This window comes from Neovison vison, chromosome 6 (genome assembly GCF_020171115.1).
Source record: "Neovison vison isolate M4711 chromosome 6, ASM_NN_V1, whole genome shotgun sequence".
NCBI classification, from domain to species: Eukaryota; Metazoa; Chordata; class Mammalia; order Carnivora; family Mustelidae; genus Neogale; species Neogale vison.
The window spans coordinates 200,359,947-200,384,460 of NC_058096.1; the positions used below are offsets into that span (position 1 = coordinate 200,359,947).

A 24,514-nucleotide genomic window follows, 5' to 3' on the forward strand; every position below is an offset into this window, starting at 1 on the left:
GTTACAGGTCAGTGTGGGAAATCTTCTGAGGTCAATGATTGAGGTAATTGGCTTGCCGTGGATCTTGAAAAAGTCTCTCTGTTAAATGACATAATTGGTTTTAATTATATAATTATGGCACTTAAAGTGTGGGGGTGAAAGGTTACTATTATATTTAGAGGTGAGATCCCCAAATGAAGCAAGGGTGTTCAAGCCAGTGTTTCTTCAAATTTCTCTTTTTATTTTTTCAGAGGGGAAGTCAGAGTAGGCTGGCCTTGGCCCCGGCCATTTTGGGATGATTATCCTGCAATGAGGTAGTGTTGGGGCCGCTCACAGCATCATAGGAACCTTTGTAAAGAGACGGGAAAGGGCTTCCGTAAAGACCTCATTGCGATCTGAAGTTAATGAGCAGTGGGAACTCAACTGTCAGCAATTGAATGTGATTGGGCAGGGTAATTATATGATTGCCTCTGGTGTTTGCTCATGCACAGGGATATTTTTATTGGAAAAAACCTAATTGCTTACTTACTTAGTGAAGGGAAAACCTAAACAAATTTGTGTTGTCATAGATTAAAAAGACATCCTTTCTTTGTCTCTAAAATAGCTGCTTGCTCCGCTTTTTAAAAGTGAGGGTTTTGTTCTTTTCGTGCTCAGTCAGAGATGTTGTTTGCAGGTTTTGAATTATATGCTAATAGGAAAATATAAAGGAAAGCTACTTCGGACTGTGCATTTTGGTAAAATGACCACGTGCTTATGGCCATGTCTTTAACCATCCCTTACAATGGTCTCTTTCATAATGCAAAAGCAGCTAGAATGCTGGGCAACACTCAAGATACTGGGGCTTTCACAGGTTTTTGTTTGTTTGTTTGTTTATTTTGTTTTGTTTTCCGGCATGGAGCCCCCTGACAAGACTGGCTTCAGACGCTATCCGGTTTTCCTTACTTGTGTTAGGCAAGTGGGAGGTATCATTTCTATGGCAGCCTTTCAGACATCACAACAGCCAGGGTAAGAGGAGCAAAGTGTTCCCTCTGAGATTTCCCAGGAACTTGGAGGAAAGGAAAGGGACAACACCCAAGGGAAGGGAAGAGGCCGCGGGGCTCCCACTTTGGTGATGCCAAATTTCAGTCCAGTTCCTTGTTTTGACGGTCCTAAGTATGGCATCTCACTCGCCTGTGATGCTGCTGGTTAGAGAACAGACAGATGCAGTTGAGTCTATTCTGTAGCAGTTCAGCTCTGCATTATTGGGGTTTTTTTTTCCTATCATCTTATAAAACAAACTATTTTCTAGTTTCTTTCCTGACATACCACCAGAAGAGGTCAAATCATGACTGCATTGTGGGGTTTGGGGAAGCACCGTGTGATGAGAACAGCTCCTCAGGTCAGCCATGCTTTCTCATCTCAGAATCTTGCTCATGCTGACACACCATAGTCTTGTCTGGCTAACTCCATGGGTCCTCTAGGCTCAGTGTTAAATGTCACTTCTTCCAGGAAGCTTTCCATGACCACCCCTCCCCACCCCAATCTGGTTTGCCTGCCTTTGCTTTATGCTCCCCGGCACCCTCTAGGTTCCTTTATCCACTGTCCTTTAATTGCTTGTGTCGTTGTCCTAAAAAGCCATAAGCTCCATGAGGGCAAGGCTTGTGTTGATATTTGTCACCCCTGTATCCCCAGAGCCTGGCACTGCGCTTGATGAGTGTGCCCAGAACGACTGAATGAGGAGAAGAATGGCTGCTGAGTGTCCTAGAGAATTGTGCTGTGGGACGCCTGGGCTTCCCTACCCTTGCTGTTAATACCGCTTTCTTGTTGCTTATAATTTTCATTGCCCCAGATGATCCAGCTCTGTCGGAGGCACGGAGGCACAGTCAAATCTCATGCTGTACATTGATCACCTGTCCAACCTTTGCCTAGAGTGGGAGCCCCCAGTTCCTTCAAGAGATCCAACTTTACCTGTCTGTAAAGAAGAAGAGGAGGAGGGAGACAGCGGGGAGGATCCGCTGGCAGTTTGACACCAGAGCAGGTCCAATGTTTACTTTTACCCTTTTGGAGGTGGGTAATTGCAAACACCACGGGGAGCTGGGTTTCAATAAGAAACCTGTCTGATGATCTTGGATTTGGGGGCTCACACATACTTTCTATTTTGCTAGCACATACACGTGGCTATTTTTGTATTGAACTCACAGCCAGACGGTTCCATGATTAGCCCAGCTTAGAACAAGAATCCAGGCTCATCATCCACATGATGTGAATTCTCGTACCAGCTTCATGTTGTTTGTGTCTTGCTATGTGGACAGATACGGTTCATTCATTGGTTCCTATTTCATGACTATTTATTATTTGCTTTTCAAGGTCTGTGATTTTCAACAGCTTTTCTCGTTTTGATTCTATGGCTTTTGATGTTTTAATCCCACCCTCCCCCCCATCCTCTTAGACCATGAGATCCTGAATAACTACCAAAGAAATGGGCTGGCATTGAGACCACCCCTCAGTGTTTAAGTATAGCCTTTCACAGCCTGGGGGCTGTCTAACCAGCTTTTCCCCTAGGCAGAACATGAACCTCTGACCTTATAGGCCTTGGGCGAAAGGGCTTCCTATTAAGGACCTAAACCTCCTAAGTTTGTCTGCCTGTTGTTGGTTGGGCCATGATAACAATTTCTGGGTGAACGGACATTTGCCTGTGGAAACTGTGGTGTCACATGTAGCAGGGAAAAGTAACCCTCAGGGCCCCAGGGTGCTTCCTCCACAGTGGTCTGGGCACACTCCCTAGGTCTAAAGCATATTCTCTCTCAGTTGGTTCTGGGGCTCTATTTAGTTTTTATTCTTCAGTTACATTTCTGCTTTGGCGTAATAAGCACCTCAGTTAGTATCTTTGGGGGTTTCCTTCAAGAAAGAACATTTGAACAACCTCTTATAGTAGGTGTGTTCGACAGTGCTGTGTGCTTGGAATCAGATAGGGATGGGCCATAGTGAGATTTGTGCCTGAATTCCAAGAAAAAGTTCAGTTTTGGAATTGTACCAACGGATGTCTTGCCACCTCATATCCTTTCTGGATGGTGGCAGATAATTACTGCCTACACAAATAAATCACATACTTTCCTTAAAAAAATTTTTTTGAATGACATTTGATTTGTAATTAAAGTTGGTGATGTTGTCTCTGAAGTGTCTCATCTTGTATAATCACAATAATTTATGTCCTTTCAGAATACTTCTGCACACAGGGCTTAGTTCTCTGGTTCTCATTGCATAAGGTGGTAAAGGGGAACAATTTAAGAGCAAAAAAAAGACAAATTAGAATAAATGGCTGCCATTTTAGGTCAGGCTCAGACCACTAATTGTTTCTATTGCTTTGTTTGAAAAAATATTTTCATGGCCCTTCACTGATGGATTTATTTGGCATATAGATTTAAGCACTGGCCCTCCAAGTGCCCTGCCAACAACCTGCTTTCCAGCATCTGTCACCTGGGAACTTGCTAGAAATGCAGATTCCCAGGCCCTACAGGGACGTACTCAATCAGAAACTCTGCAGGTGGGGTCCAGCAAGCTGGGTTTGAATGCACTTCCTGGTAATTCTGCTGCACACAAAAGTCTAAGAACTTTCGTTTAAAACTTCTGTGCGTATGTGAGGTGAGGTCATTAATAGGAGAAAACCTTTAGCCTTGTCAGCCAGGAGCTCATGATCCATTTTGGGGACACATTTTGGGCACAAGACATAAATTCATCAGACAGTTTGGCAGAATGATCTTTATAAACTGTAAATTACATAATACACTTACTTCCTAAGTGCCTCCAGGCAGTTCCCTTTGTGCTTGGAGTAAACCTAGATGCTTGGCCAAGACCTGCAAGGCCTGGCATGCGCCATCCCCTGCCTAGTCAGCCTCATCTGGTGCCAGTCCCTCCCTGCCCTGGTGCTCTGCCACACCACACTGGCCCTCTTTCTAATCCTAAAACACACCTGCTGAGTGTGACGTCAGCAGGAAGGTAGGAGAAGGGGAAGGAAGAGAGAAAATTGCAAAGGCTCAGTAATAGGCTTGGTCACTGAATTATTTTTTTCATATGACACAATGTCCCTCTTGGCTAATATATTAATATATTGATATTTGTAGGTATCAATGTGATAATATTTTCACATGACAATATAAGCAGCCTCATCCCGTAGTGTAGCTAAGTCTGAAAGGAGTTGCTGATTCATTAGGGAAATGTAGTTTACTTTGGTCTGAGCGTTATGTATTTGGAATGATTTCTCTGTCTGAGAGTTGGCCCAGCGGGCATAGCCAACCACTGAAAACTGAAGAAACACAGCTGGAGGCTCAAGGTGCTGAGTGTGAAATCATCTGGATGGCATCAGAACATTCTGGAGCTCAGGCATGAATCTTGCTGGCTTCACATTTAGGAAGGATGGTGACCATGATCGTTAGGTTTTGTCTTTGTAGAAAGTTATCTGCGAATGCCAATTTTGATCTTTGGTGTAGTCAATTTACCGCGTGATTTGGGAACAAAGCAGCAGGTTGGATTTTTATTGAATGTGAAAAATAGTGCTCTCTTACGATTCTCTTTATAATGAGAGAGGGGAAAGATGTATTTTAAATATGATTTGTTTTAAAAAAACTTGTTTGAATTTGAGGCAAAGGGGTTTTTAAAGATTTGGGACTCAGAATGAGGACCTAGGGCAGTGATTTTTTTTAGTTTTGCTTTTTGTGTTGATTTTGTTTTGACGACCTGAAACTATTTCACAGTAACAGACTAGTATAAGCGTAGCATCTCTGGTTTGGTGCATTACTTGCTTTTTACAAAACCTCCCATTTGAGCTCTTCAGCAGAGGAGGGGAAAGTGGATTTGCAGGAGTCCTCAAGGAGGGGAGGAGGTGGAAAGGGCTCCTGGCTGCCTTATGGCCTCACCTGGCTTGTGGAGTTCTCCCACAAAACAGAGGAAAGTCTCCTACCACAAAAGTACTCCAACCCACCAGGAAGCCCTTCCTGGCTTAGAAGGCAAAACTGGGCTACCACAGATGGCTGACAATGCACGTGTGAACAAGACACTTACTTGGGGGCATCTGAGTTTCTACTTGCTGAAAAAGGCTTATTAACCTGTTTCTGAGGAGACAGATGTTTTCTTTGGTGGAAAGAAGGGAGCGTGTCTGAAGACCTGAATAATTTGAGGCTGGGGTCCCAAGCAGAGCCTATGAGTCAATTCTGTCCAGGTGGCAGTTGGGCTGGCCCACACAGGGTACCCCCCAAACCTGCAAATATCACATATAATCCAGCATTCTGGATTTGGGGAAAAAATCGGATGATCTGGCTGCCCTGGGCCATAGTCCCACAGATGGCTACAGAAATCCATCCCCACCCCCATCCCGCCCCGGCATCCCAGCCTGCCCTATCTGGTTTACCGGCCACTGATATCTTGCTTATACCAGGCTCGCATCCCTCCTCCATGCTACCTCCCTGGCTCCTGGTAGCACAGTTTACAACCCTGATTAGGACATGCAGAAGAGAGCCTCGCGGTGGGCGGCAATATGAAGGGCAGCAACGGTGGGTCCATTATTGCATTCTTAGTGGGTGGTGGGTGGTAGAACCCCCTTCCATTTTCCATCCTAGCTATGGCCCTCTGCCTCAGTGCCCTATATGAGGTGTTAGACTTCTGGGGAAACTGAGGCACAGAGAAGGATGTGATTTGCCAAAGGTCGCAATGTGGCAGGGCTTATTGGGTCAATGTCAGCGGATCACCCCTCAACCTGAGCTTCTCGTCAGAATGCAGTGGGCACTTACCCAGGCCCCACCTCAGGATTCTGACTCATTTGCTCTGGGCTGGGTGGGGCTTTGGTGCCAGTCCACGTGGACACCTTTGGAGAGCCCACAGCATGACCCGTGCACAGCCCACCTGCTCTCCTGACAGGTGTTCTGCTCCCATCAGCACCCTTGGAAGCCCCTGTCCCCTTTCTGAATTAGTCTTGAGCATCCCAGACCACTGTCATAAACATGGATTCAAAGCCAGAGCACACGTGTCCGAAGTGGCTCTTGAAAGAAAAGAGATATAATGCCAAAACCAAAAATGTTTTAGTTTGAAATCCCAGATATATCAACAAAAATTGGGACTTGGGTGGGGAAGATGGTAGACACGTTGGCTTGCCTTGTCTTATGTATACACGTGGGAGGTCCCGCTGTGTCTAGTGGTTCCCAAGGCCGGCCTGATGTGTGTTTCTTAAAGGCAACCTGTTATTTTCTTACGAGATGCTTGTGGATTGTTTTTTCTTTATACAGACAAGCCAATAATTTTGCTAACCTATGTCTACTTTTTGCTTCCTTTATATATTCCTGGTGTTTACTAAGCCCTTTTAGCCTGCTACATCTGCATACATGTATTGATTCTTTTCTTAGTTTTAGCCTTTTCTTCTGGAGCATCTGCTAGTCTCAGGCTCTTCACTCTCTAAGGCCCATGTCCCTCATCTTGTCCCTCCTAGGTTACATCTCTATATTCTGGGATAACCTGGCAAATTTATGTTTTGTTTCACTGACGGTATTTTCTGCAATGGTGACTCAGGTCTTAGCTGCTTCTGATGTCAACGGTGGGTCCATTATTGCATTCTTAGTGGGTGGTGGGTGGTAGAACCCCCTTCCATTTTCCATCCTAGCTGTGGCCTTCTGCCTCAGTGCCCCGTATGAGGTGTTAGACTTCTGGGGAAACTGAGGCCCAGAGAAGGATGTGATTTGCCAAAGGTCACAGAGCTGGCTCCCAGTGGAGGTGGGAAGAGAACTCCGGTTTCCTCCAGTCCAGGGCTCTTTTTATTTCCAAGACTCCACTTGCAAGATTGACTCTGAGGTACAAAATAATTAGATAGAATCATCACTATCCTCATACCTATTAAGTGTGAGTATTCCAAAGAAAAGTGTTTACCCCGTATTCAGTCTTCTTCCTCTACAGCAGAGCTTGCCTCAATAAGCTACTTTCATCAGAGAGAGCTAGAAGGTGGAGAAAGTTGAAAGCAGTGGTTTCCAGTCGGGGGCACTTTTGTCCGCCAGGGGACATTTTTGGTTATCACAGCTCAGGTTAAGTGGGAGAAGGGTGCTGTATTGGTATCTAGTGGGTGGAGGCCAGGGACCATGCTGGACATCCCACAAGGCAGAGAACAGCCTCGACAACCAAGAATTTTTCAGCCTGAAATATCAATAGTGCTGAGGTTTAAAAACTCTGATTTCAAGGGAACAAATTCTACATTTTTCGTCCATGAACTACAGTTTCCCTGGACTAAAGCCCCTCAGGAGGCCTCATCCCTTGACCCCTCCTCCTGGCACACACACCTAAGCAATCCTGGACCAGAATAGAATGCTTCGTAAATATACAAGTGATGATTTCTGACATATGTCTAGAGACTACTGTGACTTCTAAAATAATTCACTTACAAATATACTGAGTTCCTAGTAGCTTTTTGTAACCAGTGTTTTTCTGAATCAAAAAATAAGAGGAATAAAATTACTCAGGTGGAAGGTTATGTAAATTTTTTTTTTTAATCTTTAAAAGGAATGCTCATCTCAATTATGCTGTCCCTGTCTTCCATGATAAATTTGAAGTTTGGCTGTGCCCTTGGTCAAGTAGCTCTCAGTCCAAGTGAAAATTCTTAATGTCTGATGGCTTTTACCAGTGTCTACAGTGTTGGAGCAGATCTGGCAAGCAGATGTTCATGGTGGGAATTTTCCATTCTAGAACAGTTCCTTCTGAGGCAGGAGGAGAGTTAGGTCAGAGAAGAATGTGCCAGACAATATGCCCCTTTGTTAACCAATGCTGTCGCTTTGGCTGCCCCTCTAGCAGCCTCATCTTCCTGAAATCTTCAGTAAAAGGGCCATTCAACCAATACATGAGGCATTGGCCGGGACTTTTCTAGCTCAGCTCTCACAATAAGAAATGGAATTAATAAGATTCAAAAGAACCTTAAGACCCGTCTGCAAAAGTCTTACATCTCTGGAAGAGCTCCGAAAGGCAGATTATCAAAAACCAGTTTCTTGAGCAAAACTCTCAAACCACTAATGCCAAATAATCAAGGTGACTCACAAGGGTCTGAAATCTTTGCAACATTTATTGAGCACACTGGGGCACATTCTAGATGTTCAGTGCTGTTAAATTACTTTAGTCTTCAGAGCAACCTATGATTTAAGTAATGATACTATGACCATTTCATAGATATGGAAACTGGGGCTTAGATCCACTAAATGATGTGCCCAAGGTCACACAGTATTTCCTCTTTCTTTAACCACCTGGCTGATAATTCAGCCACACTATTGATCTTGAGTCAACAAGCCATTATTTTAAGCTCTATCCCTTGTTAAATCAGAAAATCCAGTCCTTGTAGAGATATGTAGTTATCGTATGAAATGACTTGAGTCAATTATAATAGAATTGACAAAGGCTAGGATCTGTGTAATAGTAACAGAAACTCCAAGTTTGTTGAAAAAGGTATTTCCAACTTTTCTCCTTTGTCCTCATTTGTGGCCTCAACACATGATAGGGTGTGATACAGAGGTCACTTGGAGGGGATCAGAGACATGCTCACAGTCAAGAATCAGGCACAAAATGTGGCTTTAAACAGGTCACTTGGCTTCTCAAGGTTTCAAACTTCTTCTGGCACACAAGGGAGGTCATAGTTTAGTCAACAACCATTTATTTGGCATCAATTATGTACACAGATAGGATGACAAGCTCACTATCTCTTACTGAGACAGTCATACAAATAATTCTAATGTAATTTGATCTGTTCTGGGGGAGAGATCTGTACTCTATGAGAGACTATGAGTACTGCAGGCTGCCAAGGCATGCTGACCCCAGCCTGTGTTTACTGAGTGCCTACTATGTATCTAGCTCCATTCCAGAAGCAAGAGATTGCAAATGCAGTCCATTTTAGTTGGAGGGCTGGGGTGGGGAGAAACAGTAAACCAGTAAACAAACAAATAAAGTGATTTCAAAGGCCAGTTAGCAGCAAGAAGAATATATAGTAGAGCGATATACTAGAGTGACAGGGGATGGAAAGCACTACTCTAGCTTAATCAGAGAAGGCTTCTGTGAGGAGGCGAAAGCCTTGGAAAATGAGAAAAAAAATTCTACGCAAAGAATTGGGTGAAACAGCCTTGATGTGTAAGGTTCGAAAATTTCAGTATTCTTTCAACAGAGAAGTTCAGATGTCAAGCATGTGATATCACTTCTTGGGATTTGTTGAGATTTTTTTTTAATGGCCAAGTACATGCTCAATTTTATGTAAACATTCCATGAGTATTTGAAAAGAATGTATATTTTCTCTTTGAGTTCATATTCTTTGTATGTTTTTTAGACAAAGCTTATAAATTATGTAACTGAAATCTTGTATACCTCTATTAATGTTTTAGCTGTTCAGCTGCTCATTTTCTGAGAGATAAGCATGCAGATACTCCTGATGATTACAGATTTGGTCATTTCTCTTAGTAATTCTATTAGTTTTTGTTTTATCTATTGCTAGGCTATGATCTTTTTTTAAAAAAGATTTTATTTATTTATTTGCCCGAGATAGATGAAGAGCGAACAAGAGAGAGAGAGCACAAGCAGGGGGAGCAGCAGGCAGAGAGAGAAGCAGCTTCCTTGCTGAGCAAGGAAGGTGATACAGGACTTGATCCCAGGACCCTGGGATCATGACCTAAGCCAAAGGCAAACGCTTAACTGACTGAGCCACCCAGGTGTCTCTAGGCTATGATCTTAAATGTATTTAATTTCTTTATCTAATGTTATAACTTCCTGATGGTTTGCTCTTGTTGTCATTAACAACCCCCTTTATCACTATTAATACCCTTACTTACTTACTATGTTGTCTGATAATGTTGCTAATGCAACATCCTTTTGGTTAATTTGTGGGAGTGTAGGCTTTTTCTGTCATTTTATTTTCAGCTTTTGTGTGTCACTGGTCCATTTTATAAGCCCTATAAAGCTGATTTTTTTTTTTTAATCTGGGGTCTCTGCCATTGGTGGGTGAATTTAAGCTATTTATATTTATTGTGACTAATCTACCTGACTTAACTTTGTCTTCTTTTTTGTATGTTCTGTTATTATAGGTGCTCTTTTCTTCTTCTTCTTCCTTTTCTCTCCCTTAGTGCCCTGTTTGAATTGGCTGTGCTTTCTTTATTTCTTTTTACATTCTCCCCTACTAGTTTTGAAGTTACATATTCTATTTCTCTTCTCTCATTGATTTGAATAGTATCTAAGGCAGAATTTGGCAAACATTCAGAGACTCTTAATGCATTGCCTTGTGTTGGTTTAACAGCTTTCTCTGGTATCCTGACTCCCCAGTGGCTGAAGCTTTAATGGGGAAGGGTGTAAATGAAAGTGCAGAGCATGGTCGCTGTGATGATTATATCTTAGAGTGTGGATTTCCAGCTTACCTTTGCCAAGACCTGTGCCCTAGTGCCTAAGGGTTCTGGTACTTGACAAACTGTAAAACCCTCATGGGTTATGGGTAACATAGCAGCTTCTAAGCAAGGAGTTACTTGGTTTCTTCTGTTGCTCTTCTCCTTGTCTGCATTTGAGCTCTTGTAAGTGATGATAAACATTAAATAGCTCCTGTAAAACTGTTGAATTGTCAGTTTTTAAGCTGCATAAAACACTGACATTTTCATTAGATCCTGGTCCTGAGGAATGTCCGGCTTTCATCATAACAGATTTGTTTACTTCTACAGAGAGTCTTAATGTGCTGCCTATGGGAGAGATCTTACTGTCACCTGCTCTTAAATGGGAAAGTCTTTGTTCAGCCAAAGATTTTTGGAAAGGGATTTGCAAGAGGGCTTTTTTTTCACCTCCCCCTCTCCTTCTCCTGCCATCTCCCAAAAGGGTAAGGGACGGGAATAGAGTCTTTGAAGAACTTTGGTATTGGACAGGAAAAATTGCAATGTAAAATAATCCTGCAAAGCCCATTAGGAGACAAAATGTTGGAAAGATGCTATTAAACCACTATTTAGTTTCAATGTATCCTGTTAAAGATAAGCAAGTTGTATCTATGTCTTTTTGACCTCAATCCTTTGCTCTACATTTAAACAGATATCTTGATTTTGGATTAATAAACTCTCTTGTGTATATTAGTAGAGAAAACATTTTAAACTGCTGGGTCCTTCTAAGCAAATAAGAAAAGAGAGAGCTTTTATCTTCTGATCATTCCATTAGATTTTCAACATTTTTTGCAGAAGATGCCAAGCTCTATGAACAAATGTAGAGTTATCTCAATTTAACAAGCTGGAAAATGTGTGTGTTGAAAGACAGACTTGTCTTAATATGACCAGGGCCTGAGAATGTTAACTTTCCTGGAATCAACATGTTTGCAACTTATGGCAAAGTTTCTTGCTTATTTTTTAAAAGAACTCCCTCTTCTGTATTAGTTTGTTGAATATGTCACTGGCAGGTTTGTCTTCTTTCACATTTCAAGAGAGGGAGCCTGGCATGAATCAGGCAGATTAGTTTTTAAATTCTCCTCCTAGGACATACTAACTGTGTAATAATGGATGAGTTACTGAACCTTCCTGAGCTTGGGATTTCTCCTTTATAAAACTGAAATTATTGATTTTTCAGAGTTGATATGGTCATTAAATAAGAGAATGTATGTGAAGTCCTCAGCACAAAACCATTCAGGGGACCATTCAGTGATATTTGATAATGGTGATGCTAATGGTGGTGGGGAGAATAATAATAAAGATGATGGTGGCAGTAGTGGTGGTTGTGATAAGGATGTTGATGATGGTGGTGATAATGGTGGAGATGATGATGATGGCAGTGGTAGTCATGATAACTGGATGTAAGAAGTCCCCTGAAAAAGTCTGAGGGAAGGTATCACATAATCAAAGAATCCGAGAAAAGGTAGATTTGTCTAATACTGACCCACCTGATCCATGGTCCCCCACCTTCTACTTGGAAAGTTCCAGTCACTAGAAGGTCCTTTCTGAACAAAATCCTACTATAGACTACAAGCCACAGAAGCCTATTTCTTTCATGCAATTCTGTTTTCAGACCTGGATTTGTCTTAGAAAAAGCCAAGAAATGTCCCTGAGTAATTTGATGCTGTTGGTATCCATTTCCTTCCTTGTTCGTTCCTTGGCTTCTGTGTCCTTGGATGTTTTGGAGTTCTTCTTTGGTCTCCTTGAGCATTTCTTGGTCATCTCTTTGCCAGCTTGTCTTTCTGTGGCCACTGGGATACATGAGGGTAGAACTCAGAGAAGGCAGAGCAGGAGAAAGTGAAGGGTGTATAGTGACGTTGGGACAGAATCTGAGTATAGTATCACAGAAGCAGGGTAGGGGGACAGTTCCAGGTTGAGGGAAAAGGTCAGTATTTTTTAATATAAGGGCAATAGTGAGGATGAGGAAGGCTAGGAAAGACCATTTCTTTGGGCATTGGACATTCAGAGTTGGCATTGGACACAAAATCACTGAGATGGTGAAAGAAGAAAAGTAAAGGAATATCTGGGAGGTGACGAGGTGAAATTAAAGAAATGAAATAGAAATTAAAGAAAGAGGAGGTTGTATAGTAGACAGACTTTTGGGGGAGGGGGTGGTAAGGGAGAATCAGGCTTATTTGTAGACCAAGAGAAGGGAGCCAGAGGAAGCTGAGTGTGAAGATAAAATGCAGGAGGATTCAGGCATTTGGTCCTACAGGAAGTGGGAGAAGTAGAAGCAAGAATTCATTGGCCCATAGAACCACCTGCCACATCTCCAGTGAGCACTCAGGGGATAGCAATAGGAGAGAAAAAGTATAACCTGGGAGACTTATGTTGAATGACCTTGACTTTTTCTTAAAAGAAGGTAAGGTCTCCAAAGAGAGTCAGAGATCTTTGCAGTCATAGGGAGCTGGGGAGAGTTTTAAAAGAACCACCGTCTGAAATGGATGGGAAGTCAACCAGTGATGATTAAAAGATTTGCCAGGGAGCCCTGTGGAGGGGAGGAGGTGAGTGTCTCTGGATCTTCCTATACTATTCTCACCCTGGTTTCTGTCCCTAGGATCTTCTGGGTACCATAAGCACCCTGGAATCCCACAGGTGGCCCTCAGTATCCCCACTCCCCACCATGGGGCCTTCCCTTTTCCTCCGCCCATGCCCAGAGGATTATTGCATAGAAATGAACTGGTGGACTGATTTCCACCAAGACTGCAAAGGTGTAGTATCTCATCCCACCCAGGCATTAGTGTGACAGGTAGTCAAATGGAAGGAACACGGGATCAGGAGTCAAGAGCATGGAGTGTAGTCCCAGGTCTAGTTGATTAACCTGTTCTTGTGCCCTCCTGTAGCACAGGATGTCAGGCCATTCTTGCCTGCCATTGCAACACCAGCGTGTTATCTAGCACCTGCCATACAGTAGGGGCTTGTAGAATTTATTTGACTAGGTTAATGGAGAAGATACAAAAGATCTCCAAACACCCCATCATTCGATGCAAATGTGAGGGACTACTATTCTGACATGCATTTTAACAAGCACAGTATCAGCCCCAGGAGTGACTCTCTAATAATAGAATTGTCAGCCACCCCTGGTAGGCAGGCAAAAGGAAATACTTCCAGCAGAACTGGGTGGAGGCTTTCAAGAATCCTCACATTTAACTACCTCCATGTCTACATCTATTGGTTTGGCTTATAGAAAATTAGCTCCTATCCCTTCAGTAATCTGATCCAAGGTGATTAGTCATTTTTCATTCTTGCTGTTAAAATAAATATATACACAGGCATACACTTTGTCATTACAAACAAGAAGCTGAGGTGGAGGCAAAGAGAGATGAAAATGGGATCTAAACAAAGAAGCAGAGCCTCCTTCTCACCCACTCTTTCTACCCTCTCCCCACCACATACACACAAATAAGATCTTTCTCTACCTTTCCCCATGACTCCACCAGCATGGAGAAATCAATTGTCAGCCAAATCCCAAAAGAATAAAAGAAAAATATCTCTTCAGAAGGAGAGGGCAGATGGGAGAGATGGAATCATCAATAAAAGGCTGAAGGGATTGGCCTAGAGAGTGTGGAATCCAAGAGGGTGTTTATTTTCAAAACAAAAGCTTACTGATCACGTACTTTTCAACAGATGAGAAAAATGGAATAAGCAGAGCTTGTGCCTGGGCTCTGGGACATGCCCACAGTGGCCTGAGCTACTGAGTCAGCAAGAGCGGCTTTTGTTCTCTTTGCTCAGGCAGCAGGCAGCCTGTGTGTGAGCAGGACTCGCCAGCGAGCTCCCCATAAGCTCCAGGAAGGCTGCATCTGGCCTGGCCATCCTTCCCGTTTCGCTAGGTCACCTAGAACCCCAACTTCCTGCCCTGCCTACACATTGGAACAGCCCGAGGAAGCCTCACCAGCCATCCCTTTGGCTCACAGCCCGCATGACTGAAGAGCTGCCCGTCACCAATCCCGCTTCGGGCTAGCGTCTTTGGGGGACACTGCTCTTGTCCACAAATGTTTCTCACAGAAAGGCCTTTGGCGGGGGGGGGGGTCGTTTTTTCTTGAGAAGCTATGTGTCAGAGCATTAGACAGACATGGTTGGATTTAAAATATGCCTCGGCCACTTGTATGCTGTGTGACCTGATGCAACTGAGTTTTCTTTTCTGAGCCTCCGTTTCCTCACTGGTAAAATGGGGTAAGTCAAACTTGCCTCACAGGGTGTGGGAAAGACGAGGATAATGAAGACAAGGTGCCTGTCAGAGGGTCTGGCAAAGAGAAGGAAGTCGGCAGTGGGCAGTGAACCTGGCTGGAGAGACCCCTAGGACCTATTCAAGACTTGTTTGTTTACCGTTGTAGATGTTTGCTTTGGGCCTTGGTCAGTTGCTTTTTCAAACAGAACCACACACAGGCTTGTGTTTTGAGTGCTCATTCCCTCTGTAAATAGCTTTTGGCCTGCGTGAGTTAACAGCATCTTCCAGGCCCTGCCTGTGCCCTGGATCTCAGTGTCTGCACCTGGAACACAAAGGGCGCAAACTTGATTTCAATTAATATGAACCAGTTTCAGGGTGCCGTTCTGTCCCTGATGTCTGAGAAGTCTCTACTAGACTTTCTGCACCGGAGTCTCCTGCACCCGCTCCCAGTGGCGGGTCCCTCAAAGGTGCCCCTGTTCAGTCATTCGTGATATAACGCAGCCCTGGGGAAGAGGAGAAACAAAGAACAGAAATTTTAAAAAATTCTTGTTCGTATTTCCCAACTGTTATATAATTAGCTATGCTCCAGTGAAAATCTTCACAATGCTACCCCTTCAAGATGCAAGGATACAAAAGTAGGAAGTCAGTGTTCTGCACCCACCGACTTTTGGCAATGTCATCACAACCCCCAGATGCTACCACCGTTCATAGTTTAGTGTATGTCCTCCCCATTTTTCCCTCTGAGTTTATAGCACATATTCCTATTTACATATATACTTGCATATTTACATAAATTTTAACCTGCAACTGGCAATTTACTTGATAGCTTATCAAGTGCATCCTTTCAGGTCAGTATAAATAAATCTACCTTCTGTGTTTAATGCACCCCAATGTTCACACCATAGAAAAACTGTAGTCATTCGGTTATAACCTTCTGTTGGGCAATAGGTTGTTTCCAGTTGTTTTTGTTTGGTGGGGGGTTTGGTACTACCAAGAAGGCTGCTGCAGACTTACTGTGTACTTTCCTATATGTTCTAGCACTTTTATTTTGGTAGAATCAACTCCTAGAAGGGTGACTTCTGGGCCAGAGGGTCTTTAAATTTTAATGAAGACTTCCAGATTGGTTTCCACAATGTTCAAAAGGACCTTCTACACACACTGGTAGAATGGGAAGGCATCCATTGCCCCGTAATCCTAACAGCTTTGCATATTATCAGTCTTCATTTTTCCCCCCCTGGTCTGATGAGAAGAAAACTGTCTCGTTTTAAAATTTTTCCTCTCAGATTTTATGTCCATTTGTTCATGGGTCATTTTTGTCCTAAGAACTGCCTATTTGTGTCCTTGGCCCATTTTTTGAGTGAAATTGTTGTCTTTTTAAAAAAACTATAAGCAGATTAAATTTTAAACTAGTTTTAAAATTTTAACTAGTAAACAAACCAACCAAATAAAGTGATATATTTCAAAGTACTTTGAAAACATGAGACGGACCCCCCCCCCCCGCCAAGGCTGTTGGGAGAACAAGGGTTTCTGGGAGCCGAGATCGGTGAGCAAGAGGGGGTGGAGCTCCTCCAGTGTCCCATGCAGCTCACGGGCTTTTCCTCTCGCGTAGTATTGCCCCCAGATGCTCCCAGTGCCGCTCTGGGAGGTAGTCTGCGCTCTGGATGACCTTATGCCTGTCAGACCTTCAACTTGCCCCTGACTGATGAGGCTTGCCTCTCAGGCTTGACCTGAGCATTCTGAAGCCTCCACTTGCTCGTCTCCTGCTGGGACTGTTGCCTGACAGCCTCCCACTGCCCTCTGCGCACGACCCCTCCCAAATCCTCCACCCATGAGCTCTGCACACTTCCTGGGGTCCTGGGAACTCATTTATAACCTGCTTCAGTGCCATTTGAAAGACTCCTCATGGAGTCCTTGGGTGATGGTATTTTTATTCTTTACTGGTAAAGTATTCATTGCTGCTTATTGAGCGCTTACCAGTTGCAAAGCCAGCACTTATGGTGTGGTGCGAACTGTCCATTGCACACCTCTGGGGGCACTGTTCACTGCATAGTCATCACAGATCTGTGGAAGGATTTTTATCAGATAGCAGTCAATTGTCTTGAAGAAGGGTACTACTTCTAATTTATAAAATAGGGTCATTATAATTGCAAGTAGAAGTCTTAACTATGTGCTGGGCACTGTGCTATGTGCCCTGAACATATTAAAAAAAAAAATCATTCCAGTAGCCTGCTGAGTTTGGTGATTTTACCTCCCTCTCTAAAGCTGAGGAAACTGAGTCTCAAAGAAGTCAAATTGCTTGCTCAAGTCATACAGGTAATAGATGAATTCAACCTCAGGTCCGGCTGCCCCCAAAGCCTGTGTCTTGGTTTTGCTCTTCCCTTCCTCCGTATTGGGATCCAGTTGTCCCCAAAGAGCCCCCTGACATATGCCTGAGCCATGGTGATGGTACAGGCACTGGGTTTGGTCAGCCTGTCCACCATGGTCTTCTACAACATTCTGGAAAGGCCACATGGCCAGTGGGCACTACTCCTGCAGCCAGGATGCACCCAGGGACCCTTATGGCCCAGCAGTGCCTTTCTGTGAACTAAAAGCATCAGAGAATAGTGCCTGCCCCAAGGGAATCTGAGCAGGGGGTCAGCATCCCTGGATCTCCTGTGGAAAGGGAGAGACCCACTTCTCTTTTGCTGTACACTCTTCCTAAGTCAGGGTTTCCTGGTCTCTGTCCCAGGCTTGGTTTTCTTTGACCACACTCAGAGTGCGGATAACTGTAACACAGGGGTGCTAAGAGTGAGAGCCACCATTTCCCATCTCCGGACTCTGGTGCTGATGGATGGGGACCAGGTGAAAGGGTTTTTCTGGAATTGATTCATCAGGCAAAGGGGATTTCCCTCGCACTCTCTGCTTTCACTTCTGAGGTTCATGTGTCTTTTTAACATTCCGTCGGCTTACTGGGGCCTGAGTCGAAAGCCATCTTTAGGATCCATTTGTTCTGATTCAATTGCGGAGGCTTTATGAGGTTGTTCCCTCTCTTGGAAGAATGCTCCAAATGCTCCAAATGACTGAGGCGCTCCACAGAGCCCTGATTGATGGTGAGGGGTCCGGGGCTGGAGGGCTGCTCCTGGGAGGAGGGGCTGGGGTCTGTGAACACCATTACAGCCGGGCCCGGAAGCAAGGATGTCTGCCCTTGATGCCACCCAGCTTGGAACCTTCTGCTGATTCCTTGGGGAAAACTGCCAAGGAAACCACCTTGACCTTTGTGCCAGCTTCAGGTTGGAGAGTAAGGCATCAGGAGCTCTGGGTTCAGCCTAGGGATGTGTACCAATTTTTTAGCACTTGGGGAACTTTATTGTCTCTGTGGCTTCAAGTCATGTGTCTGCTCAATGAAAAAGGATGTTTTTGCAGTTTTGAAGGCAATGATATTTACTTTTTAAGAGCTCTGGAGCCAGACACAGCTGGTTGTTATTACCAGCCCACCACTCGCTGTCAGGTTGACCCTAAGTGGTTTCCCTCTCCCGGCCTCTGATTCCTGTCTGCGAAATGGGATTGATAAAACCTGTTTTATAAGATCGTTGCTAGGATTACATGGGATAGTTAATGGAATAATATGTGTGAATAGCTTAGCCCAACGCCTGGCAAGAGAAACCAGTGAATAGTATTATCACCGGCTCAGCAGACAAGGTAAATAATACCCTGCACCACAGGGAAAAGACATTGCCCTGACTGCTGGTGTGGATTTTACAATCATTTTGGAGTGCAACTCGGCACTATCTAGTCAAGTTTAAGTTAGACATTCACGAGGACATAGCAATTCGACCTGTAGGTGTAGACCCTTGGGAACGGCTTGGATCTCCACACAAGAGGACATATGCAATTAGCATCATTGAAGCTCTGTAATGGCAAAAAGCTGGACACAATCCAAATATGCATCAATAGAATTTTGGTATGTTATGCCATAGCATACATCACGGCATTAAAATGCCTCGAACCAATTACATTAATGTGGATAAATTGCAAAAACATAATGTTGACTGAAAACAGCATGTTTGATAGTGATAAATGTGTACGATAACATTGAAAACTTTTAAAGTTGCAGATTTATTCTACATTTATTAATGAATGAATATGTAGCACACACAGTATTAAACATTTAACAAACATGTACTAGAATAACGCTCTCCAACTTCAGTATTTACTTCAGAAGAAGGGAGGGAGGGGGAGGAAATCAAGGAAAAGGGCTTAAATTAAAGAAAAAAAGATTGGAAAGGAATATGGCAAAATGTTAAGATTTATTTACTCCACTAGATGGTGGGTATTTAGGTGTTTTAAGTATAATTTTCAGTTTTGGTTAAAAATATACGATTTTTTTGAGAGCAGTTAGAACCAAATTTGTTTTAAATGCACTTTAAAAAAAATTATTAACAGCTAAATAGGTCACCAACTCAGTCACCAACGGTTTCTGTTTGTGAGCACAGAATGGGGAAATCTCTTGGTAAGATGCTTTTCGTAATGTGTTTTTGGTGGTGATGGTCAAATGCAGTAACATAAAATTACACTATAATTATAAATCTTTTCCCAGAGTACAGTGGGATCTATGAAAAGCATTTATCTAAGCATCACGGCTGGAATCCACCTTCATGCTGGCCTACAAGGGCTTGGAATTAATATTGAAAATGCAGGGAAATACCCATGGTCCAAGAGCTAGTCCACACATGGCTTCCTAGAGATTCTCTGGGCATTTAAATCCCAGCGTCATCCTCTCGCATCTGAGGAGAGCTTGTGGGCATCTGCTTTTCCCTCTTATAAACATATTATTCTCCTATTTTAGAATAGGGTCCCATCCACCCGATCTGCTTTCTTTTGGGAAGTATCAACCCCCCCTCTTAGTTTTGTCTTGGTTCTTCCCCTACTTCCCACCCCTCCCCCGCCCCCACATCATCCTGTTCTTTCTCTGGCCCAGGGTCACCTTGGATGCACCAGTGCCCTGGACTTCGCACCTGACGCCAATGCCTCTGTGTGAACCAGGGCCCAGCCTGGGGGCTCCCAGACTCCCCTCCGTTAAGCCCTGCTCTCAAACACTACCCTTTGCAAAGCTTCCTCGAGCCTCCCTCCCATGTCTACAGGCTGAGAAGAAGGATTTTCTTTTCTTGTTTTCAGTCTGGTTTTTTGATTTTCGTTCTGCGGTTCTGCTCTGCCTTGCTTTGTTTATCAGCATCAAAGCTGAAACCAGCTGTGTTTGTTTGTGGATCTTTCATTTCCATGAAACCTGTGGATTTTTCTAGGTCATTCTGTGTTCTTAATAATCAAGAAGGTGGTTCACATGGCCACAAAGGAAAGACTGGGGTCAAAAAAACCTCAAACCCACAGAGGCCCCTCAGTAGCCCTACCCTTGGCCTGGATGACTGGGGATAAGTTAGATGTACTGATACAGTTTGGGGTTTTGTTATCGTCCAGGGTGAAGTCCCCAGGGAGCTCTGTCTCTAAAAAGGGAATTCAAGTGGAAATCTTACTTATTATCTTGGAGCAATACCCTATGACAAAGATCTCATTTTTTTGAAGTCTAGAGCTCTAACAGTTATAGGAAGAAGACAGGTATGCTAGGCATTTTCTTCCAAATTTAATAACTGGACCCTTGGTTGGATTTAAGGTCCCAAACGGTCGAGGTGCTTGGTGGAGGAGCATTTGGCTGAATGGAGCCCCAGTTCAGCGATGGTAAGCCTAGCCATTTAAGGGGTCATTTGAGGACCAAAAACCCTGAGCCATAACACAGGAGAAACTGGAGACCCAATGAAGACTCTTTAGAAGCGGAATTCTAAAGCTGTTCCTTCATCCTGCCAACTGCTGCCCAGTTGACCACACAAACAGACTGTACTGGGGGCCCTTTATCTCCAAACAAACTAGAGAACCTAAACCAAGTAGATGACAGCACTTCAGCGTTGCAGGAAATGGGGTCACCTCGAATAACCGAATCTCAGGGACCCGGGCAGAAGCACAGCCAGCACCACAGACCCCAGTTCTTGCCTGAGCCCCTCCCCACCATAGGGACTGACACACATCAGGCTCCCGAAATAGCAAAGACAAGACCGTATTTGGATTTGTAACTCCCTGAGCATTTTGTAGGCAAGTCTGGTTCTCGTTGTCCACTGACTGGGTGATAAAATCCGGGCCTCTGCTCAGCTTGAGACAAGTCATTCGTTTGGATACCAGCCTCTTGGGGTGGGAATGCCCGAGTGACTCCAGTCGGCCGGTGGAGTTCCTCCTGTCAGTCATTCTCGTTCAGGAAGGAATCGCCACGCTCTGTCTTACGTCATCCTTCCCTCGCATGTCCGTCGATCCCACTCCACTTTGGGGGTCTCCTGAAAAAGCCAGCTTTGGCAGAGAGAGATGGGCCATGGCTGCTTCTACTCACCAGGATAGGATACTGTGAAGAGTAGGGGCAGAAATCGTCCATTCAAGTGACATGTGGCAGTTTCAGGCCTCTGCAAACAATGTCTGCCTGGGGCCTCAGGGTCTTCGTATTCAGCGGGAAGGTAAGAAAGGTGTGGTTTTTAAAACCTCAAGTAAATGAGGAGAATTGCCTTTCCTTTGAGTCTCAGCGAGGCTGGGGGAGAGCCAGGAACCAAGCCCAGAACACCTGGCATGACCAGCTAGTAGTAATCACAGCCATCTTTAGTGAGCATTGATAGAAAGCAGGCCTGGCTTGGAGGGCTTCCTGCCCATTAACTCACTGAGTCCTTATCAAAGCTCCCGGAGGTCGGTGCTGTTGCTGATTCCACTTTGCAGATGGGCAAGCTGAGTCTGTGAGAGGTTAAGTACCTTGCCCCAGGTGGCGCACCACCAGGGACAGGGCCTAGACTTCAAACCCTAGTTATCTGTCTCCAGGGCGTGACCTCTGCTGTGGTGGGCTACACCATGGGGTCTCTGAGGCTCCCGTGACTGCTACTAAGAACCACTGTCTGCTGAGTGCTTTCCCTGTGCCAGGCACGATTAAAGAGGTGCGTTTCCTGGATTTTCTCCTGTAATCCTTGCAGTCACTCTGAGGTTGATACAGTGCTTATTACACTTTTCCATGTCAGAAGACTAAGGCTTGGGGAGGCTAAGTGACTTGCAGAGTTGCATAACTAATATGAGGAGGGGTCAAGATTCTAGCCCAGAAGATCTTGAGAGGTTGGACTCCTGATCCCCGTGCCTATATTGGGACGGAGGGGCAAGAGAATGGGAGGATGTTTGGATTTGCTGGCAACGACTCCCACTTGGCCCTCTGCTGCCCTTTGAGGGCCACGTGCGAGAAGCAGCTCAGTGAGTCCTTGGATGCTCAGAAGAGCCAGGATTTCCCATGGCTCCCCGTTTCCACCAGCCCGTGTTGTCTGACACCAGCACAGTACCACACGGTTGCTGACTTGGAACCATTCTCAGTTAACTATTAGGGAAGCTGATATTACCTGGTGACTTCTTGCCTTCTTCCCTGAATGAATGAATGAATGAATGAATTGGAAACTAGCCAGTAGATAACAGATGCCTGACTTCACATGTGATTTCTCTAGATTCATATTCATTAAGGTAAAGAGACTAAAAGTCCAGCTTTTCGTGGGTAAGAATGTAGCATTTTGCTTTGACTCTAAAGACTGAGTAGGCCTGACTAAAGGGCTCCAGCCCTCTTCCTCTGGCTTAGCAATAGGAGTAGCTGTACCGATTATGTTCCGCTCTATATAGCATAACAATAGCTATGAGGGTAATACAATAATGATATTGGTACAGTACCTAGTTAGTACTTACTATGTTGAGTCTTGGTTGATATTTTTGCAAATAAACCTTTCTTCGTTCCACTTTGCCAGATGATAAAACTGAAGCCCATAAAGATAACCTGTGAAATGTCACTTAGCTGGCAAGTGTCGAGGCAGAATTCAAACTCAGGGCTTCGCCTCTGAAGCCCTCTACTCTTAACCACCATTCAGAGCACTGAGTCAATTAAGGGTGGGGAAACTGAGGCCCAGAGATGGTAAATGTTTTGCCAAGGCCCTTAACTGGTTTGTGATAAAGTATAAATTTGAACTCAGGTTACCTAGGTCATCCTGTCTGTTCTAACAAATGCTCTCAAAGTCAGGCTCTGCATTCACTTCTTCAGACAAGAGAAGGCTTGGTGTGGAGCCCTGCAGAGGGACCACCACATGGAATTGTGAAGACTGATGTGGGGCAAGGCAGTCGGTAGTTTGGCTTGCTTAAAAACTCACCTGAATGAATGCTGTGAAAAGTATAAGACGGATGATTCTCAGATCTGTAGCCCTGAAACAAAGAATACATTATATGTTAATTGAAAAAAACAAAAAACACAAAACCAAAAACCCTCACCTGAAATGAGAATCATCCAACTGGGCAAAATTAAGTTTTTGAGCTAGACCAGAAATTTTTTTTTTTTTAAAGATTCTGCCTCTGAGGTGGATGGCTCAGTCGTAAAGTGTCTGACTCTTGACTTCAGCTCAGGTCATGATTTCAGGGTTGTGAGATCGAACCACTCCTTAGACTCCATGCTGGGTGTGGAGCCTGCTTAGGATTCTCTCTTTCCCTCTGCCTCTGCCTCTCCCCCTCTACCCCTTTCTTAAGGAAAAAAAAAAAAAATATATATATATATATATATATAAAACACAAAATAAAAATAAAAAATATATATATATTATTTTTATTTTGAGGTATATATATCTATATATATACCTCAAAAGATTGATAGCCTTCTTTTGGGTATAACTACCCGGGTCTGTAAGAACAGGCATTTGAAGGCTGTGATAGACTCTTCTATGGAGCCTGGCCACTGGTTGGGGAGGGGAGCAAGTTAGTGTCCAGAAGAACTGGCCTTTCTGAGAAGAGTAATTGTTCAGCATACCTATCCATCCATTCATCTAGAAACATCTAGGAAAAAATGGGTGCCTACTAGATCCAGGGCTCTCTGCAGAGGGAGAGAACCCCCTCTCCTCCCCTCACAGAGCTTATGTTCTAGCAGGGAAAGCTTCTATAAAACCAGAGCTCACAATAAGCTCTGATGGGATATGATGGAAGACATGTAGGATGCTATGTGGGTTCATCATGTCATCTAGTTGCCTCCCATAGGAGATGTATTTTAGCTGAGACTTGAGTGATGTGACAGTTGGCTAATATGAAAAGCAGAGAAGAGTGTTTCAAGCAGTGGGAACAGCATATGTAGAGCCAGGAGGGGAGTGAGAGTCCGTGTTCAGTTGGATGACGACAGGATTTAGGACAGTTGGATTTGGGAATATGGAGGGGACAGCATGCATGTGACTATCCAAGTTCTTGGGTATTGAGTTCAAAATGGAGCTGCCCATGACCCTGAATGAAGACCCCTATAATATGAAGATGTTGGCTTGGCTCTTCTTGATCACAGAGTTCTCCTGGGGGATCATCTACTGACCTAGAAAAACCGAAGTTGCTCTATGCCAAGTCAGCGGTTCTTCATTTTGGAGGAGGTCATGAAAATTTCTTAGAATCCCTGGACCCTTTTCCCAGGAAAGAACACAAAACATATAGAAGATATCTACCATCTCAGAAGGGTCACAGGTACCATCTGAAGCCTCCCCATGAAGTAAGGATGCCGGGAACCCTGTTGTGTCTGCTATCATCTTGACTTTCGCTTGGAAACAAATGCTTGGATACAAGCATTGAATGTCCTTTGTCCAGCCTTACCATCTTTCCTGTCATGCAGGACTTCTGCTTACACATCTAAAGTCCCCACCTCTGGGTAACTTCCCTGGGTTAATCAGCCTTCAGTGATTACATAGTCTATAGACTCACCCTGATGGATGACTCTAAACATCTCACCTTTTTGCCCATGGCAGGACTAAATGATGTTGTTATACATCTACTTTTACAGATGCTCTTTCTTTTCCCATACTTACTTTCTTTCTAAAGGAAGGGGCAGTGGGAGAACTAAGGC

General features: G+C 44.1%; 1 protein-coding gene across 10 annotated transcripts in view; it reads left to right on the forward strand.

The window, feature by feature from the left end:
• ERC2 (ELKS/RAB6-interacting/CAST family member 2) overlaps positions 1 to 24,514 on the forward strand; it is a 916,980-nt gene that overhangs the window by 818,553 nt on the left and 73,913 nt on the right. Inside the window, exon 20 of one of the 10 annotated variants that reach the window (XR_006385123.1) lies at positions 1,808 to 1,996. The exons of 8 other annotated variants lie outside the window; for them this stretch is intronic. The gene's annotated coding sequence lies outside the window, so the exon portion shown is untranslated. Of the gene's footprint in view, positions 1 to 1,807; positions 2,026 to 24,514 lie in introns of all 10 variants that reach the window. One more of the 10 variants, XR_006385122.1, reaches the window with a different exon arrangement.